General features: G+C 36.8%; 1 pseudogene; it reads right to left on the bottom strand.

The window, feature by feature from the left end:
* LOC143641812 (heat shock factor protein 2-like) overlaps positions 1-26835 on the bottom strand; it is a 94802-nt pseudogene extending 67967 nt beyond the window's left edge.
* Between the last annotated feature and the right edge of the window lie 834 nt (positions 26836-27669).

Below are 27669 nucleotides of genomic sequence, written 5' to 3'. Positions count from 1 at the left end.
CAAGTTTGCAGACCTAGGAATTTCCTGAAGAAGGACTATGCAAGTCAGCCCCTAGGAATAAGTTCATATGGATCTTACAGAATTATTATGAATTACCCAAAACTTTCAATAATTGTAGCAACTATTCCAAATATATTGGAATATATCGACTGGTGAAAATTATCATAGCCTCAGTTTCCTAGCATAGCAACTATTAACATGACAAAATGTTTTTTTCTCAGTCTCTGGAGATGCTATATGAAGGCATTGAATTTGGGGACAAGAAACCATCTCCATTTGAGAAGCAGATTTCTGAAGCATTGTTTTCACTATGGAAAGTTGTTAATGCACGGAGAAAAGATTTATTTCCGTTTTCATTGCAAAATTTTTTTGCCAAGACCCCTGAAAAAGATTAACAAGAGAAAAACTTAAATATTTATTTAATATAGTTTTATTTTTCATGAGCCCCTTCAGAAATTAAGACCCAAAGATAAAGGAAAAGTGATTTTTTATGGACAATTGTACAGAAATACGATTGAAAGCAAAAATGGTATGATCTAATGGTAAGACAACTTGGGGGAAACCTTACGAAGGCCTGCACTTTTGTTGAGATTTTTTTCTATGACCTTCCTCTCTTTCAGGCATAGGAAAGACCACTCTAGATTGAGGTTCTTATGATCTATTTTAGAGAAAGAGCAGAAAATTCTTTTATAAACTGCTTCAGAAGGAAGGGTGGAAGGAAGCCAGACTGGCTTGCCTGGTTCTGCTGTTTTCTCAAATGCCAAAAGCTGTATTTTGGGGTTGTGTGTCCTAAACTCCATCACTAAAATCTATTTATAGACATCTAGCTCGAAATCATACTTATCATTTTCCCTTTTAGGTAGGTCTATCCTACAGACAAACTTGTATAGCTATGCAGAAACCCATCTTCCACCCTGCAGATAAGGATAATACACAAGAGGTTACAAATGCTATGTGAGTCCCTACATAGCCACTGGAATACAGCTGGCGCACCAGTCCAGACTCGTCAAGGTTTCATGAAAGAAGAGATAGAAATAGAGATAGAGATGTGGGGGGGGGCAGGGAGGAGGGGAGGGGGGACAGAGGGAAGGAGAGGAAAAAAGAAGGAGAGGGGTTGAAGAAGGGAGGGGGAGGGAGAGGGGTTGAAGGAGGGAGGAGGGGGGGAGGGGCTGAGAGAGAGAACTTACAAACTATTTAAGCTTTTGTATTTGGGGGTCACCTTTTCCAGCTAAACATTACCTTAACTACTATACTTTGAAAACTGAATGTTGCTGTTGCCCCATCCCCCTTCCCCTTACTGTTCCTAAATTAATTCTTTATAGCTCCTTCAACTTAACTATTAATCAAATAGATACAAACTTAAGCTTCTGCACATCAAAGGAAACAATTAAGAGCATGAAGAGAGAGCCTGCTGAATGGGAAATCTCTGCCAGCTGCTCCTCCAATAGGGGATTAATAATCTGAATATAGGAAGAACTCAAAAAAAAAAAAAAAAAAAAAACCACCAAAAAACAATCAATTAACAAATGGGCAAAAGAACTAAACAGGTACTTTTCAAAATAAGAAATACAAATGGCTAACAAATATATGAAAAAGATGTTCAACATCTCTAGAAATCAGAAAAATACAAATCAAAACTTCATTGAGATTTCATCTCACTCCAGTCAGAATTTCATCATAAATACAAATAATAATAAATGCTGGTGAAAATGTGGGGAAAAGGTACACTTATGCACTGTTGGTGGGACTTCAAATAACTACAACCACTCCGGAAAGAAGTATGGAGATTTTCAAAGAACTAGCAATAGAACCACCACAAGACCCAGCTATCTTACTCCTTAATATTTCTAAAGAACTAAAATCAGTATACTCTAGTGTTTCAAGCCAAACTTCAATGTTTGTAACAGTGCAATTCACAGTAGTCAAGTTATGAAACCGGCCCAGGTACCTGTCTGCAGATGAATGGATGAAGAAAATGTGGCATCTATATACAATGAAGTCCTATTTAGCCATAAAAAAGAATGAAATTATAGCATTCTCTGGTAAATAGATAAAACTGGAGAACAACACACTAAGTGAAATAAACCATACTCAAAAAGTCAAGGGTTGAATGTTTTCTCTCATATGGGGAAGTTAAAATAAGGGGAAAAAAAGTGAATATGAAGAATACAATAAAAATAGAAGGGAGATCAGTGGAGTAGAGGAAGGGGATAATGGGACAAAAAAAAGAGAGGGGTAAGCACTGGGGACTTAAATGAAGCAAATTATATGCCATGCATGTATGATTATAAAAATGAACCACAATAGTATGTATAACTATAATGTACTTATAAAAATATATAAAGAATGTGATGTTTTCATGTATCACTTTATAAAAAACTAATAATATTCACTGAAAGCGCAAATATGGAAAGTAGCACTTACTAATTGATGGTGGGATGACAAACTGATACAAGTTCTTTGGAGGAAAATTTGGCATAATTAATAAAAAGTATGAAAGCATAGACTCTTTGATCTAACAATAATATCTCTAGGAAGCCATACTATTTATACACAAAGTTCTGTTTATAAAAACATTCATTGTAGCATTATTTTCAGTAGCAAAAAAACTTAAAGATATTAATAGGAAGAGCATAGATTAGTGTTTGCCTGTATTTTGAAATTCTATACCACAATTAAAATGAGATTGGTCCACATAGAAGAATTGAATAAGTAATATAAAAATGTCCATAATATCACATGAAACAAATAAGTATTGGTATGTAAGGACCCAACATGGCGGCCGGCGAGGAGGCAGCACTTTCAATGCCTCCGCAGTAACGGGATCAGACAAACCCATTAATACACCTACATGCGACCTGCTGAGAAACTTCTAGCAAAATCCCGCTGAAAGGAGACCTGCCGGGAATTACATCAAATAAATTAATAGGAGTAAACAGTAACTCAGCAGTCAAACAGAACAAGAAGCAACATGAGCAGCATGAAAAAGCTAAGAAGAAAAGGAGTACAAACAATGCAGGACAGCCTAAATATTCATGAGGATATAGAGTCATCAGAAAAATGGTCATATAAAGAACTCAAGGAATACCTTAGACAGATGGAATGGAACCATGAGACAGCAAATTCAAGCAGTGAAAGAACACATTGAGAATGAATTACATAAACAGATAAAAGAAGAAGTTAAGCATCTTTATCAGAAGATAGAGATTATAAAAAAGAATCAAACAATAATCTTAGAAATGAAGGAAATTATAAACCAAATTAAAAACTCAAATGAGAGTATCACTAATAGAGTGGAGCAAGTAGAAGCCAGAACGTCAGATAATGAAGACAAAATATATCATCTTGAAAAGAGTCTAGCCAACTCAGATAGGCTGGTTAAAAATCACGAGAGAAACATCCAAGAGATATGTGATAACATAAAAAAACCAAATTTAAGAGTCATTGGGATAGAGGAAGGAATAGAAATTCAAACCAAGGGAATGAGTAACCTGCTACATGAAATAATTACAGAAAACTTTCCAGAAATAAAAAAGGAAACAGATATACAAATTGTAGATGCATACAGGACACCGAGCATACAAAATCACAGTAGACCAATGCCAAGACACATTGTTATGAAGATATCCAATATACAGAACAAAGAGAAAATATTAAAAGCTACAAGAGAAAGGAGGCAGATTACATTCAGGGGTAAACCAATAAGGTTAATAACGGATTTTTCATCACAGACGCTGAAAGCAAGAAGATCCTGGAACAACATATTTCAAACACTGAAAGACAATGGTTGCCAACCAAGAATTCTGTATCCAGCAAAATTAAGCTTCAGGTACGACAACGAAATAAAAATCTTTCATGATAAACAAAAGCTAAAAAAATTTGCAGCCAGAAAACCAGCATTGCAAAGCATCTTGAGCAAAACACTACACGAGGAAGAAATGAAAAACAATAACCAAAGCCAACAGTGGGAAGTACCTCAGTAAAGACAGACGGAGGGGGGGAAGCTAATCATGGAGAAACAAACTAAATTTAAAAAAAAAAAAAAAAAAAAGAGAGAGAGATAAATAATCAAACATGGCTGGAAGTACAAACCATATATCAATAGTAACTCTAAACATTAATGGTTTAAACTCTCCAATAAAGCGACGTAGGCTGGTAACATGGATTAAAAAAACAAATCCAACAATATGCTGCCTCCAGGAGACACATCTGACTGGAAAAGACATACACAGGCTGAAGGTGAAAGGCTGGGAAAAAATATACCATGCACACAGTCCTCGCAAGCAAGCGGGGGTGGCCATCCTCATATCGAATAAAATTGACTTCAAGACTAAGTTAATCCAAAGGGATAAGGAAGGACATTATATACTGTTAAGAGGAACCATTCACCAACAAGATATAACAATTATCAATATTTATGCACCAAATAATGGTGCTGCGACGTTCATAAAACAAATTCTCCTCAAGTTCAAGAATCAAATAGACCACAACACAATAATTATGGGTGACTTCAACACACCTCTCTCACCATTGGACAGATCCTCCAAACAAAGTTGAATAAAGAAACTATAGAACTCAATATCACAATCAATAACCTAGACTTAACTGACATATATAGAATATATCAACCATCATCAAGTGGATATACTTTTTTCTCAGCAGCACATGGATCCTTCTCAAAAATAGACCATATATTATGCCATAGGGCAACCCTCAGTAAATATAAAGGGGTGGAGATAATACCATGCATTTTATCTGATCATAATGGAATGAAACTGGAAATCAATGATAAAAGAAGGAAGGGAAAATCCTATATCACATGGAAAATGAACAATATGTTACTGAATGATCAAGGGGTTACAGAAGACATAAAGGAGGAAATCAAAAAATTCTTAGAGATAAATGAAAATACAGACACAACTTATCGGAATCTATGGGACACAATGAAAGCAGTTTTAAGAGGGAAATTCATCGCCTGGAGGTCATTAGGCAAATCCACTCACCAATACACATATATTTAAATATAAATTTGATGAAAGAATATTAGTGTTCATGAAAAACTGAAATGCAATGTAACTATTATACTAATAATTCTTGTTTAAAAAAAAAAAAAAACCCTACAGATGAAGGTGTATTTTAAGTTAACATTTAATCAAAATTGTGTTTTCTGAAAAATATTAAAGTACATATTAAAATACATGTCTTCTTTTAAATCAGATATTCTTAAAAGGGGTATGCATTAGAGATCCCAATAAAAATGTTTAAAAGACATATTTAAACTAAACACTTAGATTTGAATTCTCCTATATTCAACCTTAATTTGCACAGTGATTAAAAAAATAAATAAAAGAAGAATCTATTTTGACTACAGGCCAAAGGCTGCAATTACTATTTATTTCTGCTCTAAGTTTGCTCCACTAGACCCAGATCCTGTCAGTCACAGACCTATTTTTAGTTCAAGGGCCTTCCAAGTAGGAACAAGCTGAAGCTCTCCCCCATCTTCCCATTAAAAAACCTGCAGCTTAGAGTCCAAGTACTCATAAGTAAAAAATAGCTGCCTTAATTATTTTTATATTTCATCTCTTATTAACAAATGAAAGTTGATATGCAAACATTAAATCAGAAGAACACATTTTAGGTTCAATATAAAATCTAAGAGTCATTTTACAGCATTATATTAATGATTTTATTTTATTATGGTAATCATTATATTATGATTTTATGCAGAAACTAATAATGGCATCCACTGAAAAATCCTTTTGAATTCTTAATTGGGTCAAATTATTTAAAAATTAACTATGCCTATTACAGTAAAAAGTAAGGGGAAAACTCCCACAAAACACAGTAAGACTGTTTTATAATAATAATAATAAAAAGTGCTAAGAAATTGGCTAGTGTATTAATTAAGCTCCCAAGAATAAAATATCTCAAAATTGTTATGCCAGGTAAAAGCTAATGAGATATTATATGAGAGTATAGAACAACCATCATTATCTATGAGAAATGTTTCTGCTGTTGTTAAAAAGGATATATAACACTTGGCTTAATTTGTTTGTCTTCAAAATTTTACTTTTGTGTACTTAATACATAAAAAACTGAGATCAATTACTAACTACTCAACAGAGGTTTTTTTGTGTTACACACATTACTCATTAAACAAATGCAAATGATAGTCACAAGGAAAAGAGCTTCTTACCTTTCGAATAACTTGTTGCTGCTGTGCATGCTTTGCTCTTAATTCAGACACCTCCTTCCAAAGGGACTCATTCTCACTAGTATAATTTAAAAAAAAATAAAATAAATAAAAAAGATTTAGTCAGAAAACCAAACCCCAGTATCTTTAATTAAGAATACTAGAGAATTAAAAAACACAAACCTAGAGAACTTAACTATGTTTGTTTTCACTATGATATGTATTTTTATGAGACCAGAAAGCTGGTTCAATAATACAGGAATGACAACTATCTCAACACAACTCCAGAATCATTCCTTCTTAAATGTATTATCTGCTATTCATGGCAAAATATAAAAAAAAAAAAAAAAACAACTTAAAACACACTTCTATATCCATATAGTAGCAAGCAATTTACTCCTTTTGATAATGTGGTTCATTACTTTTTTTAATGTTCATCACTTAAATGAAGTTAGACTTTGTGAATCACCTTAGGAAACAAAAGTGACATTTACTGAACACTTGATGTGCTTCAGGCACTATGCTAAACATTTCAATTAAGCATTAAATTTCTCTAAAATCAGCCAAGTAAAGAATAATGGTCTTGAAAGATTAGGACACTGAGGTACAGAGAATTTGTGGGAACCTGCCCAGTGTCACACAGATAATTCTATAACTGTTAAAGCCAAACTAAAGTGAGACTCTCAAACTACTTTGATAACTTCTCAAACAAGCATATGCAAACCACTGCTTTATTTTTTTAAAAGATGTATTATTCAACAATGTCAAACCAATAACTTGCCCAATACTAACATTCTTTTCCTTTGCTGTTTCTTAATTGAAATTGCACTGTCATTAGCAGAGTGGAAATGGTGAGAAGATATAAAAGATAATCTACCAATTAAATAATTTTCAACTTTTGTTAATCTCCACAAAAGCTATTTTTCCCAGTCTGAATTATTACAAAAAGAAATGTGGATTTAAATACAGAAGTATATGAAAAGGAGATTTTCTTTAATACTTACTTAATGAATAACTGCTATATTTTTTCAGACGCACCTTTAAAGATGCTATTATCTGCCTACTAAAGGAGGAGATCATTGCCTCTAACACTTACAGGATGATCTGGGGATCTATTTCCTTAAGAGCTAAACTGAGATTCAAAGAATTAGGTCAAAATACAGCCAACAGACACATCCTCAATGATTAAATAAAATATGCAAAATGGAGAAATTTATATTTATTCAAAAAAAGAACCAAAGCCCAAGGTTACTATTAAAATATAGTTAGGAATATGCAAATCAGTCCATATCTGAAATGGGTGAAGAATACATCAAGGAACTACTCTCAAGCCCTTGGAAATTATGAAAGGGAAAAATCTCAGCTGCTTATTAAGAGTAGTAAAATACCTCTCTCTCTCTCTACATATATATAAACTTATTACTTTGGTAAGTTAGGAAAACCTATCAAGTAATGTCATAAAACAAAACAAAGCATCTTTTTGAAGAAAAAGGTTTAAATAACATTCTCCCACACCTATGCAGAACAAATATCAAGTAGGGCAAATCTCTTGGGTTCTTTTATTCCCTACTTTTTGTGTCCTACTTTTTCCTAATAGAACTCAAGGAAGAATTTTAGAGGAGGGGGAAAAAAAAAAAAAGAAAGGATGAGTAATACATAAGATTTTTTGTGTGTGCCCTCTTTTGTTTGTGAACACCAAAGTAGAAATGTATTTCCTACACTAAAGACTTATTGTTTCTTCAGTAATATTTATCAACTTGTTTTGATGTTCTTAGGTTCATATGTGATGCTGACCATCACAATTAAAACATATTATTAAAGTTAAGTATATGACTACAAATCAAAAGTAACAAGAACCAATGCACCAGACAACTCCCACACCCAACACATTAGTATTATATTTGGAAGAATGGTTTACCTTTTTAATTCTGAAAGTCTGGACTCAATTGTTTCCTGTTTTATTTGAACCTTCTAAGCACTACTTATAATTTTTGTTAAATCTTCCTGGCGAATTTTATTTTCTTCTGGTTTTGAAGATGAAACCTTCCAAAAAGCAAATTTAGAAAATCAAAAATACACTGCATACCCATGATTATAATTCAAAGCTTCCCTATTATAAGAATTTTTTGTGATCTACTCAAAGGGAGATTTTGTTTAAAAGCCCAGGGTGGAATTCTAGGAAAAGAATACACTTCACAGCTCATCAAGAGAGAAAGCAAGAAAGAATCATTAAAAAAAAAAAAAAAAAAAAAAAAATTTCTTTAAGTTTCCGTGAGCAGTAACATCTTAGAGTTTTTTCTTTTCCTTCTGCCAAATTCCCTGTAATTTTCTCAAGCCTTTTTATTACCACATTCCACTTTTAATTAAATTTATACAGTAATGGCTACATGGCAGGTCATTTTCTTTCATGGTTTACAGCCCTTTTATGGATTTAGTAAAAATATCTTATTTCAGTAAAAGATATTCATTCAAAAATGTAATAATTAATGCCTACCATGTACAAAGGACTTATTCTGTACAATGGATATATATCAGTAAACAACAAAAAAAGTCCTACAGTGAGGACTTTTTTTCAGTCAACACAGGAATGAACCTTCCTATTATAATAATGACTCTTCATCCTCAATCAGAATGTTGTAAGCATTTTCCTTTCATCAAGAAAATGAAGAATGAGCTCTCACTACAGATGAACACAGGGAAAGGTGGAGGATAGAATATTTAATTAAAGTTTTATTGGTCTGATTCATTCAAACAAAGAACACCTGTGTATTTTCTGTACATTCTGCATTACAATAGCTAAAATTGCTCATTGGTCAACCATACATGTCAAAATCTTTGCTAAACAATGTTAACAACAACTCACCTTCCTTTTAATGTTCTCCAACAAGTCATCCTGGCCTTGTTTGAAGTAAGGATGCTGAAATTCAACAGGACCATCTCTTTCCTGCTTTACTATTCCAGAGTCAATATGTACTACTTTACGGAAACCATCTGAAAAAAATTGAAAATTTACTCACACTGGAATTAGACAACAGTCAAAAAGTCACAATGCTTGTGTGGAATTTTCCTTTATCATCTTAATGAGAAAAAAATGGTTTAATCAGTAATTGGTTAGCAGAACAAATAAACTGCTGTCCATACTTACACATATTTAGTTGCCTTACAAAGCTTGCCATGTTTTTGTGCTTGAAGTATTTTGGAAGAATTTCTTTTGCAAATTTTTGTTCATCCAAGACCAGAAAACTTTGACCATTCTAAAGAAAACCAGAAAAGGTCAATTAGTTAAGGTTCTCCGGCACACTCATATATATGAATCCCAAACCTGTCCTGACCAGTCCTTCCATGATACCTTCAAATGAAAATTCTATTCCTGATAATGGCAACAACAACAACAACAAATTGCATTAAGTGCCAAACTGCAATTAAATTTTTTGATATCTACCTGACACCAAATACTGCATTATATCATTAGCATTTCCATTAAATAAGAAAAATAGACCATTTCTGCTATCTTGTATAACAATAAAATAAATAAGATAAATTAAAAGGAAACACATTTTATCAGTATCTGTAGTAGACACTACAAATCAACTGCAAAACTCTAAGCTATATGTTTACTACATTAACACTGAAAGTTAACAGTGGCCAGGTGAGGGGGCCCAAGCCTGTAATCCCAGAGGGTAGGAAGGTTGAGGGAGGAGGATCTAATAAATATCCACAATACAGACAAAACTCCTACAATTCAACAACAAAAATCAAACAACCTAATTAAAACAAAACAAAACAAAGGACTGTAGTAGACCTTTCTCCAAAGAACATTTACAAATATAGTCAATAAGCACATGAAAAGGCACTCAATATCACTAATCATTAGAAATAAAATCAAAACCACAATGAGATACCTACTACTTCGTAGCCATTTAAGATACTCATGAACAAAAAACAAAAAATAAGTATTGATGAAGATGTGGAGAAATTTGAACTCGTGTGAATTGCCAATGGAATATAAAAGTGTGGCTGCTATGGAAAGAGTATAGTAGTTCCTCAAAAAATTAAAACAATCACTATAATATCCAGCAATTCCTGTTATAGATATGTACTTAAAAGAAGAAAAAGAAGCATAAACTTTGAAGCTCACAATAGCATTATTTATAATAGCCAAAAGGTAGAAACAACCAAAATGTCCAATAGCTGAATAGATAAACAAAATGTAGTATATACAATGAAATATTCAGTCTTAAAAAGTTAGTCATGACACATGCTGCAACATGGATGAACCTTAAAGACATTACGATAAATGAAATAAGATAGTCACAAGAGTATAAATACTATGCAATTCCACTTACATGAAATATCTAGAAAAGTCAATTTCATAAAAACAAAGTGGAATGGTGATGGTTAGGAGCGGCAAAAAGAGTTGGACATTACTATTTTGTGGGCATGGAGTTTAGTGTGGAAAGAAGAAAAACATTCTGAAGGTAGAAGGCAATAAATGTTACCTAACAATGTGAATGCATTTAATGCCACCAAAGTATATCTTAAAAATGGCAAAAACAGTTTTATGCCATTTACATTTTGCTACAATTAAAAAAACAAGTGGGAACATCGATGATTTGGAAATCAAATACTGAGCTTTTCAATAAAGGTGCTAGACAACTGAATATGTAGGAAATAGTGAAACCAGATCCCTCAAACCACACACAGAAATCAATCCCACCTGAATTCAAGACATGAAATGCAAATCTTTAAAACTTTTGTATTTCATGTGAAATGCAAAACCTTTAAAACAACCTGCAACTGCAACAGAACAAAAATATACCAGTAACAATAGAACAATGTTAAGAATCTAAAAAAGTTTTAAAAATATACAAGACCTAAAATACACACAAGTATATACATACACAGAACCTTTAATATTAAAATAAAGAGGACAAATGTGTTGTAAAGCTATTAATTCTCCCTAAATTAACCAATACGTCAAATTCTCTCTTAAAAAAAAAAAAAAAAAAAAAAAAAAAAAAGATTTTTAAAGTAAAGATGAAGCGGTGCTATTACAAGATACTTAAAAGTTTATTTGTAAAAAGAAACAAAAAGCCAGGCGCGGTGGTACACACCTGTAATCCCAGTAGCTCAGGAGGCTAAGACAGGAGGATCACGAGTTCGAAGCCAGCCTCAGCAAAAGTTAGGCACTAAGCAACTCAATTTCTCTAAATAAAAAATACAAATTAGGGCTGGGGTGTGGTTCAGTACCTGAGTTAGATTCCTGGTACTCACACCCAAAAAAGAAAGAAAAAGCATGAACCACAAAAAATTGATAAACTATACTAAAATTAAGGAGCGACACTCCTTAATAAGCCACAAACCGGGAGAAAATGAAGGCAACACATATAACCAAAACATGAATATAAAGTATAGGGAATTCCTGCAAATAACAAAAGTAAAAACAAATAGAAAAATGTACAAAACAAACATGTCACAGAAAACATATGGCTAACTAAACATGAAAAGATTTTAGAACTTACTAGTAATTGGGGAAATATAAAAATCTCACTGAGAAAACATTTTATATCCTACTGCCCGCAGCCAGCTCGGGCAGCTAAACTAGAGGTCGCTCCAGTGAATTTCCTAAGGTATCAAATAAAACACAGAAACACAATTTACCTTTAAATTCAAGCCCCAGGAATTAAAGCTCCTCTGCCCTCAGCCTCAAGCTCCCCAAATGGGAGAGCTAGGAATGTCACAAGAGGCTGGCGAGAGGGAGCTAGCACGTTCCGGAGTGGTCTTTTATTGGGGGGGACTCTGGTTCTTAGAAATTTCCATCCAAAAAAGGTCAAGAGGGCCAGGGTTACAAGGACAGATAAGATAACTAGATCCCTAAGGATGTAGGAAGGCATGCCCAAGCATGAAGACACACTTGGCGGCATTTTTACTACTCTCAAGATAGGGGCCACCATCTACAGTCACTTGAAACTGGTCAAATCACTGAAAGTGACTGACACGGCCTCAACCAATCAGGAGAGGAAAACTGGTCACATGACATGGCAGCCACCCACAATATCCATTAGTTGTTAAAAATTAAGAATGATAATATACAGTTTGAGGAAGAAAATTAACTGAGAAATTCAAGCACAGCTAATAATAGGAGTAAATAGATCTGATCTCTTTGAGAAACAACATGCACTATCTTAAAATATTCATGTTCTAATTCCAAGCAATTAATTCATATATAGACATACCTTACAGACACCTGATATAAAAATATCAGTAACAGCACGTGACACAGTTGATCATTTATCTTCCTAAACCATCTTCTTTCATTAACTTCTATGACCTTACTCCCTGATATTCCTCTTTTTCCACTGTTTGTTCTCAGACTCCTTTGCTGGCTTGTTCTTGACTTTACATCCTCTGGATGCTGAATAACCAATCTTTCAGTTCCAGTTGCTTCATCAGTTTTCCCAGATTTCATTCAGTCCCATGACTTTGCCGCTCACAAGCGCCAAACTCTGCCCTGAAAGCCAAACTCATACCCAATAACTCATACCCAACATTTCCACTTGGATATCTCAGGGTAGGGAAATCCATCAAGCTGTTCAGAAATATTCCTGTTCTTCCTGCACTGCATTTCTCTCACCTTTTTTGGGGGGAGGGGAAAGGGGAGGAGGGAACTACTATGACCAGTGATTGAACTCAGAGAACTCATCTGACCACTAAGCCACATCCCCAGCCCTACTTTATATTTTATTAGCGACAGGGTATTACTGAGTTATTTAGTGCCTTGCTTTTGCTGAGGCTGGCTTTGAACTTGTGATGGTCCTGCTTCAGCCTCCCAGGCTACTGGACAGGTGTGCACCATGGCACTCAGCCTCAATGATTCATTTTTAATCTCAAATTTAAAAACAGTAACCTCAACCAACATTTCTATTCAGGCCAAATCTGAATCATTGTTAATTCTTTGTTCCTTCTCTACAGACAATTTACTAGCAAGTCTTGAAGCTCTACCTTCAAAGTGGAAATCAAATTTGACCTCTTCTCAGACCACTATGAATACAACTAGCCTAGTTTCAGCCACCTTTTTCAATACCACACTGGAAAACTCTCAGCCTTCTAACTAGCTGCCTAACATCCAATATCCCCATTACAACCTTATGGCCCTAGGCCATCTGCTTCTACTTTTCTGATCCCTCTCTCCTAGTCTCTAAAAGATATATCAACAACATGGGCCTTCTTAAACATTCCATATTCAAGGACTTTACATTTGCTATTCCCCCTTTCTGTGATCCGCCCTTTCTAATCATTTAGGTCTGTGCTCAAATGCCATCTCTTTAATACAGCTTTCCTTCTCACCCTTCCGAATATCCACAAATTTCACTCAGCTTATGTGCCAATTATCAATTTACTGCTCCAAACACGTTATTTTTTGTATCTTCTGCAAACATGGAACAGGGTCCCTTAAATTCTAATTGCCACAATTAACTCTTTTGTGGTAAAGGATATTTGAGAGAATCTGCAAACAGGTTCTCCAAGCACCTAGCTCTTGTAATGCAAGATGATAGGAAGCAAAGGACAGCAACTTTCCCTGTCACTCCCTCTTACCCTTGGCCAGTGAAATGTCCCTAGCAATACCTCTCCCAACATTCACACTTGGATATGGAAATCCAAAGAACAAATTTACTCTAAAACAGGGGGCTGAATTTTTCTTAAAAGGGCCAGATAAATATTTTTTGCTTGTTGATAAGGTCAAGATTTTCTCTTTGTAACAAAAAAAGCAGCTATAGGCAATATATAAATAGACTGATCATGGCTATGTTCCAATTAAATTCATAAAACAGATGACTGGCATTTGGGCTGTAGTTTATCAATCCTTGTCAGATTTCCAGTAAGTTCCACCAGTCCAACACAAATGACTTCCCTTCCATTCAGTGAAATATGGCCACACTTTCTCCAACAAGGCCAGGATCCTAGCCTTGAGGAAAGTGTCCCTACTATGGCATTATCATAGCTATACCAACACTGACTGTTCCTACTAACTACTCCTATATTCTTTAGAGTTTTCTTGACTCCAATTCCTATGAAATAGTAATTCTATTAAACTTTCCCTATTGAAAATATTCTGTGGATGCTGTCTTTTGATTGGATCATAACTGACAGACTGTTAACCTGTTTGCTCTCCTTTATGGTACTTTTCACTGCTCAGTTATACATATTGGCTTATTTTATCTATCAGTACCTTCTACTAGAATGTAAACTCCACGAACAAAAGCACTTTGGTTCACTACTGAATAAATTCCTAGTACCTAGCATACTGGGCATTAACAGGTCCACAACAAATATTTATGATTAACTTAATAAACGAATCTTTAGTTCAATAAACTCAATCATATCTGTCGAATCTCAACTCTTGGATAATATCAAATAAAGATGAAAGTTTCTTATTTAAATCTGCATTGTCTTCCTCACACAAAGCCCTCATTCACTCCTATCATTCTGTGTCTCTACTTCGGTATTCCTTCAGTCTCTACTCTAAAATTAATAAATTACATCTTTGAGTACAAAAAATTCAACCTATTGCCATAAACCCATGAGGCTCAAGCAATTCAAAAATGAATTCTCCCTTCTCCCTAAACATTTTACAAGGGTCAGAAAGCCATTACTGAGTGGCACAAGAGATTGGTACCTTCTCCTCCATCCTTACCCATAAATGTCGGCACACTTTCCAAAAGTAGTCAGTAGCCATTGCTACTGCCTAAATTAAACTTTTGGCACTCTTAGTGTAGAATGCTCAAAATGTTCTTACAAATAATCTAATACTTTAGGCTCACTGAAAACAATTTCCAGAATATAAATGTGCAACTTTAACAAGTCTGTAATTTTTCAATGTTCATCAATTATTTCTTAAGTCTTTAACTCCTCTTTTACATATACAAATAAAAATAATTTGCAAATGAGTCTTCCAACTTTTTTGCAGGCCCATCTAACTTGGATTTTACCCTTACTTTGCCATGTTTGTGTTTCACTCTAGAATATCAAAATAATGCAATGGTTGTCGGGATATTCAAATTCCTTCAAAACAGCTAGAAAACACTAGTTTTCTGGTTTGCTCCCTCCACCTCCTATTTCTTTATTCATCTGTGCTGATTTGAGAATACTAGAGAATTGCCAAAAGGCACAAAAAAGTGGAACAAATGGGTATGAGGTCTCTAGTGAAATCGTGCATCCTTCTCAAGCAATTTGAGAAACAGAGACAAAGGTAAGAACACTGACCTTACAGTAATTTCCTTCTTTTATGCTACTTTATAATAATTATCAACACTCAATAGCAGTAAAATTGATAGTGTTCTTCACTATCAATGACAAGAACTTTCATTTAACGTCCATAACCTCTTGTCTCTGAATATCAGGTTTCCCCAGTTTCTTCCTAGCTAAACATGTGCCCTTCTCTTTAGGATATATTACATTTAAAAACATGCTTTAGGTTTCTGAAAATACTATCTCTTTCCTTGACTGTGGAAATAAATTGTTTACCAGAACAAAGAACTATTATATGAAGTTTTGAAGTTATGGGAAATGTTTTTAAAAAAAAAAAAAAGACAACTTTTTGTTTGGGGAGAGAATAAAGGAAAAACTGAAATATGTATAGTGTGTTTTTCTTAAAGACCTTGGATCTAAAGACCTATTAAAAATTTTGAGTCAGTAACAAATTTAGTATAATTTTGATCATTCACAATATTATTTCTGTTTAATGAAGAGAGGATTATTTCACTTAATTTTGTCAAATTTCAAGAAAAACTAAAGTTACATAAGTCTTTAGAACTGTTAAGCCAAACTTTCCAAACTGCAGCTGGTGAGTTTTCTGTCCTTGCCTTACACTAAGTCTTTAGAACTGTTAAGCCAAACTTTCCAAACTGCAGCTGGTGAGTTTTCTGTCCTTGCCTTACACTCAAGTTAGAGATTATTTTCCGCCACTGGGGGAAAAATGCCTAAAAGATTGCTTGGTTCCCAAAACATCTGCTTCTTCTAAAAGGCCTTAATACGATTTTCAATCAGATACTATAAATGCTAAATTACCTCAACAGAAGTGCAGCACAAGTATGGGAAAATAAATAAATAAAAGAGAAACAACTATAAGTAGCAGCTTTTAAAAGATGTGGGTGACTTATTTTGGTTTTTCATCCAACATCACTGTTTAAAAGTTTTACCATTCAGTGTCAGCACTGCTTTTAGAAAATATGTGTGACAGCAAGATTGAAGATAGGCAGGTGCACTAAGCTACTAGGTTAGTACTAGATAACATTTATCCAGATTTATCCACTAACTTGTGAAGGATATCTTTTTTTTTTTTTTTTTAAAGAGAGAGAGAGGGGAGAGAGAGAATTTTAATATTTATTTTTTAGTTATCAGCGGACACAACATCTTTGTTTGTATGTGGTGCTAAGGATCAAACCCGGGACGCACACATGCCAGGTGAGAGCGCTACCGCTTGAGCCACATCCCCAGCCCCATGGACATCATTTTCGTATAAAATTATACATGGAACCAGGCATGGTGGAGCACACCTGTAATCCCAGCGGCTCAGGAGGCTGAGGCAGGAGGATCTTGAGTTCAAAGCCAGCCTCAGCAACAGTGAGCCACTAGGCAACTCAGTGAGACCTTGTCTCTAAATAAAATACAAAATAGGACTGGGGATGTGGTTCAGTAATTGAGTGCTTCTGGGTTCAATACTCGGTACCAAAAAAAATAAAATAAAAATTAAATATGGTGCTAATCTCTATATTAACTTTAGTACAGTTGATGGAGCTCAGAAATCTATGTTAGAAGATTGACCTTGGGGATCAGAAATCTATGTTAAGAGGCTGATCTCTAGTCTTGACTAGCTGTGTAACTATAGCTAAGTAATCCAACCTGTCTAAGCCTAGAATCCTCAATTATGGTGGGTGAGATGGAGTTAAACTAGATGATCTCTAAAATTCTTTTCAAATGTTCTTTATCATTTCTACCACTAGCACAGGGATTTCACTCATTCATCAAACACTAAACACCTATTGTAACTCTGGCACAGACACAGACCTGAGTTCATTTTCATTTTCCTACTGGTATATTAGAAAAATGAGTAGTTAAAATATACACTAAGCTGGGCACAGTGTCGCACGCCTGTAATCCCAGTGACTCAGAAGGCTGAGGGAGGAGGGCTGCAAATTCAAAGCCAGCTTCAGCAACTTTTGAGACCCAGTCTCAAAATAAAAAATAAAAAAGGGCTGGGGATATGGCTTAGCAATTAAATGCCGGTGGGTTCAATTCCCTGTGCAGAAAGAAAAAAAAAAAAAAAAAGCTAAGACTTAATAATTTAATAATGGAATAAAAAATTACTGTCTTATTTCTTTGCCTTAAAATTCATGAAACTAAGTATTTGTGGATGAGTATGAAACTCTGCATTTCATACTGCAGAGAAAATAAGACTGTTATTAATATACTGGGCTTATGAGAATTTATTGGACTTGCCACTAACATAATAATAACCTTTTATTAAAACCAATTACCAATATATTTAGGTACCATTTCTAAGTAGTACAAACAAGGCTTTTCCAAGTCAAAGAGGTATGATAAAGTCAGCTCAGGCAGAAAGAGGACCTAATCCAATTTCTAACATGAATACATAGATGAGTAACAGTCTGTGCTGATCCATCCTTGTCAACTTTTAATCCTTCTGACTGATTAAAAGCATGAGACATCTGTTTATTTTAAGTACATCCTAGTGGCTGGCTTTCTTATTTTCACCTTTCCTTGCACAAATGTACAGAATTCATCAAATGCTTAATACGCACAGCTTCACCTAGAAGGGTTTAAAAAAAAATCCAGTTGACAACACAAGAAAATTAAACACTAGAAAGTTTAAAAATGAATAAATGACACTAAGAATAGTCAAAATCTCATATGCTTGATATGGTACACTATTAAAAATAAAATTGAAAACTATTAATAAAAAGGAAAGAAACAGAAAGAAAAGGGAAAAGGAGACAAAATTTATTTAGCATGTAACAGGTGTCAGGCATTATGCTGGTAGTTTTTGACTTGTTCTCAAAAACTCCATACATGAAAATATTCCCAACTAAGTGATCATCTATAGTTAAGAAAAAGCCAAAATGCCTCATAAATTGATTCCAATAATCCAAGTGTCTACTAAAGTAAATGTAGTGTCGATGTTTATAATCATTCAGTCTAGAATCTTTGTGTTTCGAACTAGAAAGGGTCTCCGGTCATGGTGGCAACCCATCCATCCATCTTATGCACAGAGAAACTTAGACCAGACAGGATAAGAGGCTTGAGTGGAGTTATCCTTGTTTGGAAGCAGAGTCATAATCAAATAATCTAGGCACCCATATACCATTCTGTGGGCAACTGTTTGGGGAAATTTAGTAATTCATCCTTAGCTCCTCATCAAGTTACTGAACACGGTCTATTAGCACGTTCATTATCATAATTATAAAATACCCGATTACACAAATGGCCCGATTCCAAAGAATACTTTGCCATTTTCTATTTAATGTTTGAAAAAGCCATTGATAAGCAATAGTCCGCGTTTGAACATCTACCTACTCCCGCGACAGCTCTCCTCATAAAAGATCCCAGATGCAAAGGGAGGGGTGCGTGCGTGTGGTCAGGTCCCTAAGGTACAGATTTCCCCAGCTAACCCCGCGCGGAAGAGCCTGGCCTGGATCTCCGGGTTCCGATCCCTACCCGAGCAGGATGGAGGATGAGTGGGCAATAACGTGGCTCCCGCGCCCTAGGTACGTCGTCTGCCTAGGCTGCGCGGGGCGGTTCAGAACGCGACCGGGCGGAACCGTTACGGGCCGCCCCTCCCCCACCGCGGCCCCGGCGAGCGGTGCGGCCCGGCCCCAGCTCCCCTCGCGAACAATACCAGGGGTCCTCTAGAGGCTGCGCGTAAAGGCCGCGCGCCGTGCCGCACAGCCGCCGCTCGCGGCGGGCCGGCAGGGAGCGTTCAGCCGCAGACCGCGAGGGACAACCCCGCGGCAGGGAGCGGGAGGAGGCGGTTCGGAGGCCGCGGTGCCCCACCATACCTGGCTCCAGGTGATGTGAACTCGTTGGTGTGGGTTTCCTCCACAAGCGTCCACAGCTTGCTGAGGAAAGCCGGCATGTTCGAACTCTGTTTCATTGTTAACCAGCCGCAGAAATTCCGAACTCTACACCCCAACGCATCGGTGGTGGTGGTGGTGGTGGTGCTGGCAGAGGCAGCGGTGGTGTTGGTGGTGCTGGCAGAGGCGTCGGCGGCGGCAGCAGCTGCTCCCCGAGAACGCCCACCACGCAGGCGCAAACAGCTCTCGGGCCCGCCCCCCCCCACGCAGCACTGAGGATCAAGCCCAGGGTCTCACGTGAGGCAAGCGCTCTACTACTGAGCTCTAACACCAGCCCCGCAAGCTAGCCATCTTGAAGCACTAACATTTAAAATGGACATAATAAAACTTATTTATAAATGGAGAGATGACCTGCGAGGAAATGAAGAAAACCCTCAGACACCAAAACACAAGGTATGAGGCTTCAGAGAAAAGCAAGTTGTAAAGTCAACAGATCCAAAGGGTCACTATCTGCCCATTCTCTATTGGCTTGGAGACTTGATTTTAACAGATTATAAAAAAGGAACCAAAGGAAAAAAAAAAAAAAGCACTAATTCTTATTTACTTTATAAGCTAAACAAAATCCCAATAAAAACCCAATCAGGGGGTTGGGGATATAGATCAGTTGATAGAGTGCTTGCCTCACATGCACAAGGCTCTGGGTTCAATGCCCAGCACCACAAAAAAACAACAACAAGAAAAAACAATCAGACCTTGAAATTAGACAGTCCTCAACTTTATACAGAAACAGTGAAAATAAACAGTAATGGATCATCAATTAAAAATATGCATTGTTACTTCTTTTCTCCAATACCATTTGGGATGTTAGATATCATAATTTACCAGCAATGTCATCTGAAGAATCTTCATCATGAGGTATCGAAGGCCTTTTATTTCTTTTGCCTTTCTCAGATAAAACTTTGGATGGATCTTTTACCCGCATCTGTTATTACTGAAAAGATTTAAGGAAAAAAAATGAATATAATCTTCAAAACTGAAATTTTATATATTTTATTTCACACATATGAAAACTGCAATGGCTTCAATTTTAATTGGTTTAGTTAATCAACAACAGAGGAAAAAGATGGGAACACTATATAAAAAATAAACCTTTATTCAAATTAATATACATGTCGAGCACAGTGTCACATACCTGTAATCCCAGCTACTAGGGAGGTTGAGGCAAGAGGATCTAAAGTTCAAGGCCAGCCTCAGCAACTTAGTGAGACCTTGTCTCAAATTTTTAAAAATGGGCTAGGGATATAGCTCCATGGTAGGGTACTCACCTAACATGCATGAAGCCCTGGGTTTGATCCCCAATACCATGCCCACACCCACAAAAACACAGACAACGTTCGAATGTTACATTCCATTTGACTTTAACCAACTACCTTGTTATAGACTAAACATTTGTGTGTCCTCCTCTCTCCAAGCCATATTCATTTGTTGAAATTTAATCCCTAATGTGAGAATACTTGAAGATGAAAGCTTTGGGAGGTTAATGAGGTCATAAGGGTATAGCCCTCACAAATGAGATTCCTGATCTTATAAAAAGCAGCCAGAAAAAGCTAGGCTAGTATCTGTCAAAACACAAAGAGCATGGCCAAGACAAATAGGTCTGTTTAACAGGGGTCTAAATTGCCCTGCTAAACAACAGATCTGCCAGCACCTTGATCTTGAACTTCCCAGCCTTCAGTACTGAGAAATGTTTGTGGTTTAAGGTACCCAGACACCATGTACAATAGGCACATCTATTATCCCAGTTCCTTGGGAAGCTGAGTCAGGAGGATTGCAAGTTTGATGTCAGTCTCAGCAATTTAGAAAACCCTTCAAAAATTCAGCAAGACCCCATCTCATAATAAGAAAATTTAAAAAGGACTGGGAATATAGCTCAGTGGTAAAGCACCCCTGGGTTGAATCCCCAGTACCAAAATAAATAAAACAAAAATTAAGTCACCCAGCCTACAGTAATTTATAGCAGACCTAACTAAGACATATCCCCAGATATGAGATATCTAGGTGAATGGAGAAAAAAAAAATTTTAATCAGCAAGTTAAATAAGTGCTGCTTCTGGACAATGTGTCCTCCTCTTGTCCTTTCTCTCATCCTTATGGCAAGGAGATAGTAGGAGACTAAACATTTGTGTGTCTCCCCTGGAATATCACACTGGTCTAGGGTTAGAAGATATAAGCCAAGCAAAGTCCCCTACCTGTGCTATACTATCTACAGCTTGATTACTAAGAAAAACAAATAAAGTTCTATCTTTTTAAGCAACCACATTTTTTCTCAAACTTATTATGAAAAATTTTAAACATCTATAAAGTTAAAAGAGCAGAGGGCTGAGGTTGTAGCTCAGGAGTATAGCGCTTGCCTAGCATGTGGGAGGCTCTGGGTTCAATCCTCAGCACATTAAAATAAATAAATAAATATAAAATAAAGGTATTGTGCCCAACTACAACTAAAAAAATTAAGAAAAAAAGTAGTATAATGAATATTCATATACTATCTAGATGTCACATCTATTAACATTTTGCTATATTTCTTTCACTGAAAAATCAATTATATATAGACATATATGAGTGTTTTTCCTTTTCTTTTTTTTGGTACCAGGGATTGAACCCAGAGGCACTTAAACACGGAGCCATATCCCCAGCCCTTTTTTGTATTTCATTTAGAGACAGGGTCTCACTGAGTTGCTTAGAGCCTTGCTAAGTTGCTGAGGCTGGCTTTGAACTTACTATCTATCCTCCTACCTCTACCTCCCAAGCCACTGCGATTATAGGCATGAGCCACTGCACCTGGCAGCATATTTCTTTTTTTGCTGAAATATTTGAAAATAAGTTGCACAGATAATGAAAATTCACCCTAAATACTTAAGCATGTATCACTGAAGAATTAAAAAAAAAAAACTCCTATATAACTAGATCATTATCATATCTAAGAAAATTAACACTTCTCTAATATCATCTTCTATCCTAGTCTAATTTCCTTAGTTGACCCAAAAGTGTTTTCTATAATTGGCTTTTTAAATAAGGTTTCAATCAAGGCTTGTACTTTATATTACTTATGTTTCTTTAGTATTCTTATACTTTTTTCCTGTTATCTTTTAATCTAGAATAGTTCTTCCAACCTTTTACTTGCCGAGGAACCAGGCTTTTTAAAAAGATAGTGGCAGTGCATATAAGTCACCTTGAGGATCTTATTAAAATGTGGATTCTGATTTAATGAGTCTAGCACAAGACCTAAGATTTTTGCCTAACAAGTTCCAAACTGAAGTCATTACTGGGGGCCCACGCAACACTTTTTCAGTGGCAAAGTTATATAATATAATGTCCCACACTGAATTTGTCTCTTTCTTCATGGTATTCTTTATCCCTATCACTCATATTTCTTAAAAACTCAGTTAATTCTAAAGATTTTAGATGAAAGCTATTTTTTTAATTTTATATTTTGGAGTCTCTTTTAGAGTAGTCAGCCTAAAACCTACCTAATACTGTCCTACTAGGTGACTAAGCTACATTACAATTTTCGTGGTTACTTTTTAATAATCAAAGTAGTAGATCTTTGGGTTCAATACCTACTCCTGAATATTTATTCTCATTCATATTTGTTTATTTATTGCAAAACTGGGTATTGAACCCAGGGGTGCTCTACCACTGAGCTATATCACTAGCTTATATATTTTGAGACTGGGTCTCCCTAAATTACACAGATTGGGCTGTATTAAGTAGCATGTATCACTTCCGTGTGGAAACATTTTTTTTTTTTTTTTACTGGGGCTTGAACCCAAGAGGGGCTTAACCATTGAGTCATATCCCCATTCCCCACCACCCCATATTTTTTAAATTTAGAGACAGGATCTTACTAAATTATTTAGGGTTTCACTAAGTTGCTGAGTCTGGCCTCAAACTTGGCAATCCTCGTGCTTCAGTATCCCAAATTACTGGGATTACAGGGCTATGCCACTGCACCTAGCTCCGAATATTATCATTTAATGTTTCAGAAAGAGAGCCTTCAGCCAGGCATAGCAGCACATGCCTGAAATCCCAGCAGCTCAAAAGATTGAGACAAGAGGATTGCAAGTTCAAAGCCAGCCTCAGCAGTTTAGCAAGGCCCTAAACAACTCTGTGAGACCCAGTCCCTAAATAAAATACAAAATAGTACTGGGGATGTGGCTCAGTGGTGGAGTGCCACTGAGTCCAATCTTTGATAGAGAGAGAGAGAGAGAGAGAGAGAGAGAGAGAGAGAGAGAGAGATTGATTGATTTCAAGTTTATAATTTAGTGGACATTGTTTTTATATTTATTTATTTATTTTGGTAGTGCTAGAAACAGAACCCCAGACCTCATAGGCCTGTTGACCATATGCTCAACTTCCCCAGCTAAAGGCCATTTCTTTAGAAAAAGAATCATCATTATTGAATCAAGTTGCAACAAATTAAGGGCTTTATTCAGGGTCACAGAAAAATAGTCTTTGAGTTCCTTGACCACCTCATCTCTAAGTACCTTCTTTCTCTAACATTCCTCATCTGCTTTAAGTTCCACCTTCCGAATTTCCTAATTTTCCCTTCTCTGATCACAATTTCCCAGTTCTTCCAACTTGCTTGATTAGTCACTCCTATTCTCCTTTAGTGTCCACACTAACGAGGCAGCATCACAGAAAATGCTTCCTACCAAAATCCCTACAGACACAGAAAAGGTAGAAGTTGCAAATGAAGAGCTGGTTCTTAAGGCTCCACCTGAAACTATACATCACATCTGCTCATATTTCACTGACCAAAACAAGTTACCTGGCTACACTGAACTTTAACTGGAAAAGAATGGGTGGGGGCGTGCAAACCCTACCAGGTACCAAGAAAGAGGTGAACCAGCATATTTGTGTGCAGCTTTAATCACTACAACATCACCTCTCTGGCAGAATCCAATCCTAGATGAATCCAATTAATCATTTTATCCATGTCTGGAGAAAGTTTCAGAAGCAAGCATACTGGGTCTAACATTATCCACTACACCTTTTAATTAATTTACATCTTCTCCACACAAACATTTGAAACCTTTTTCACTATCCTTAAGCCTTCCTTCAACTCCTTCACCTCTTCACTCACTTAGCAAAAACTTCCTAGTCTTCAACTTTATTGAGGTCAAAGAGACACAATCAGATGGCAATTCTCATCTTTCTGCCCCGAAATTTACAAACTTACCTTCACCAATTTTTCAATACCTTTAATGTTATCTGTTTTTACTTTTATGTGGTGCTGAAGATCCAACCCAGTGCCTCGCTTGTGCTAGGCGAGCGCTGTACCGCTGAGCCACAACCTCAGCCTACCTCCATCAATTTTAATTTGATGTCCTGAAGAGACAGATATTAGTAACAGAATCTAGGGGGAAATGGCCCGTGAAAATGGTTGTTATTTTTTCCCAAAATTACAGATAAATTCTTGATAAAAAAAAAAGAGCATTAACGTATAGATAATCTGGCAAAATAACACACAGAATCAGGTATTTGACCTAGAATTTGTAAAAACATGTAACTTAAAAACAACAACAAAAAACAACACTGATTCAAACTTAAGTTAGCAACAGAAAGAATATCTGCATTATTTTTCTGACATATGTAATATGTGTAAACATATAGAATCATGTTGTACAGTAACCCACAATATAGCAATTCTATGTAGTTTCTTTTCCAATTTTGATTTAAAGGGCTGGGGATGTAGCTTAGTGGTAGAGCATCCCTGGATTCAATACTGTTTTGCAATAAATAAAAATGAAAAAAGACACAATTAAAATCCAATTATAAGAGTTTAATACTTTCTATCATCAAAATTGGCAATCTCCAAGATCTCCTCCTCCCATATTTGGAGACTTGACAGAAGAATACACAGGACTCAGCATATTCTATCCAGGGCTGACTTTCACCATAGCATGCTATATGAATATACAATCTAATCATAATGGAAAAAGACACAGGTGGGATCTGGAGGAATCACCAATAGACTTCCTTATGTTCTCCCCCTCCCTGGAGAAATGAAACAGAGCATTCTTTCCCCAACAAGGAATATGCAGCAACATGTATCCAATGCTTCCACCCAGAAAGGCCATTAGAGACTTGGAGCACAAGATTTTCATAGAAACTGATAATTTGGGCATGAAACACAGTGTTCAGGATAAATTAATTGCACTCAGGTTTGAACACTCCTAAATCAAAGTTCCCAGATGCCAAACAAGGGCCAACATTGCAAGCAGGACCTTGGAAGAATAGCAGTCTCGGGTCTGTTTTGTTAACTCTTCAGCACAAATAGGTTCTAGCCATTTTTCTAATGTAGTTTTCCAAACATCAAACTTTACTGCTTTCAACTTCAGCATAACCTAACTTTTCTTTAACACAGGATATTACTTTGTTTTGTAACCCAAAGTTCAGTCCTCGCCCCCCACACTAATCCAACAACGAAGACAAGATCTTGAGAAAAAGGAAAAAGGTTTATTGCTTTGCCAGCAAAGAAGAAACACTGAGGACTCCAGTGGATCCCAAAGGCTGTGATTCTACCCTTCATGGGGAACAGGGGTTTTTTAAAGAGGTGACTCAAGGAAAATGAGATTAGGGAGGAGATATCAGGGGAAAGAAGTTTAGGGAAAATATCAGGGAGAAGGTTAGAGCAAAGGAGATCTGGAAGAAGGTTTAGGGGAAAGAAGATCAGGCAGAAGGTTTAGGGGAAAAGAAAAACATCAAGAGAACCCCTGTTACAATTTGGAAAGTTTTGTTTTTAAACAGTCTATGCAAACGAAAGCCTATATTGTTTAAAAAAAAAAAATCACATATTTTTGAGTTGTTATTTCCAGAGTGAGGGTAAAAAGAATGAGACACAATTTCCCTTGAGAGACCCAGGCTCAAAAAGATGAACGAAGAAGACAATTTGTTGTGTAGTACGCTCAATATTAAACATTTCATATTTATCCTACTTAATCCTCACAACTACTCTGAGATACGATCTATTATTTTCTCCATTCCACACTTGAGAAAGAGAGTTAATTGACTTGCTGAAGTCCCAGAGCCGGTAACTAGAGGATAGAGATGTGGATCCAGGCAGCGAGACTCCGGAGCCCCTGATGCACGATGTTGCCAGAAAGCCGTGGTTCGACTCGCTTCCTCCAGTCACTAATAAACGCACCCCAAGTGAGTCAAGAGAAACTACTGTGAGAGACCGCTGCAGGGAGGACAAAAGGGTGTAGGGCCGCCACATGCTGGGGTCACCAGGAAGCATGGAAGCGGGCACCTCTCGCGCCCCAACCCCAGGCTCCTCCTGCCGCCGCCCAGACACGCAGCGGGCCAGACTGCGCTCACACGGCCCACGGTGACCGCCCGGGGACCCCGGGAATCCGGAAAGAGAGTGGACATGGGGAACCTGTCTTCCAGCCCACCCGCCACCCACAGCCGGCCAGAGTTGTCTAAGCAAAGACAGAGAAGATGTGGCGACCCCAAGGCGTCTCTTCAACTCACCCCGCCCGGCCGGGCCGCAGCAGTACAACCAGGAGTGATTGCGCCTGCGCGGCCACTGCGAGCCGGCAGAGGCGGAGCCTGGCGTCCGGGTTGCCTCGCCGGGTGGGGGGGGGGGTGTCGAAAGGACGAACCAGGTGGAGGGGCGGGGCCGGCTCAGGTCGCGCCTGCTTTCAGTACCTCCGCAGAGCTGCTTGGACCCAAGATGGACTAGGAGGGAGTAACGCAGGACTTTCCCAGCCGAGTCCCGTATTTGCTGGTCGCCTTTTGGGACAGTCCCTGACTTCCCTCCATCACCCTTCTTTGAACTGTAAAGCTGGCATATATCATCATATATCATTTTACGATTTTTTTTTTAAATGACTGTATTGGAACCTGTGTTCTTGCTTTCTGGCTAGACCGTATGTTTCTTGACCTACACCTATACTTTTCTTCAAAGCTGGATTATCTATTAAAGTGGTCCTCATCTTGCATGTTTAATAAAGTAGGTTGGTTTGATAATGTTTAATAGGTATTGCAAAAGTTAACATTGGTTGATAGGCTATAGATATCGCCTTTCACAAGGACAGGTGGGGACTCATGGATTATTTGGGGTTAGATTTTTTTTTTTTTTTTTTTTTACACAATACCTTTATTTATTTATTTATTTTTATGTGGTGCCGGGGATCAGTGGTAGAGCACATACTAAGCGCTCTACCACTGAGCCACAACCCCAGCCCTTGAGGTTAGAAATTTTAAATACCACAGAGTTAGGCCACAAAAGTATGATTTTACTCTAAAACTCTATTTTTTCTTATTTCCATGTGAAAACTTGGCAAAAGAGGCTGCTGTTTTCCAAATAAGAAAGAGGTTG

This window comes from Callospermophilus lateralis, chromosome 6, assembly GCF_048772815.1.
Source record: "Callospermophilus lateralis isolate mCalLat2 chromosome 6, mCalLat2.hap1, whole genome shotgun sequence".
NCBI lineage: Eukaryota > Metazoa > Chordata > Mammalia > Rodentia > Sciuridae > Callospermophilus > Callospermophilus lateralis.
The sequence above is the reverse complement of the archived record's forward strand: the minus strand, read 5'-3'. Positions and strand labels throughout refer to the sequence as shown.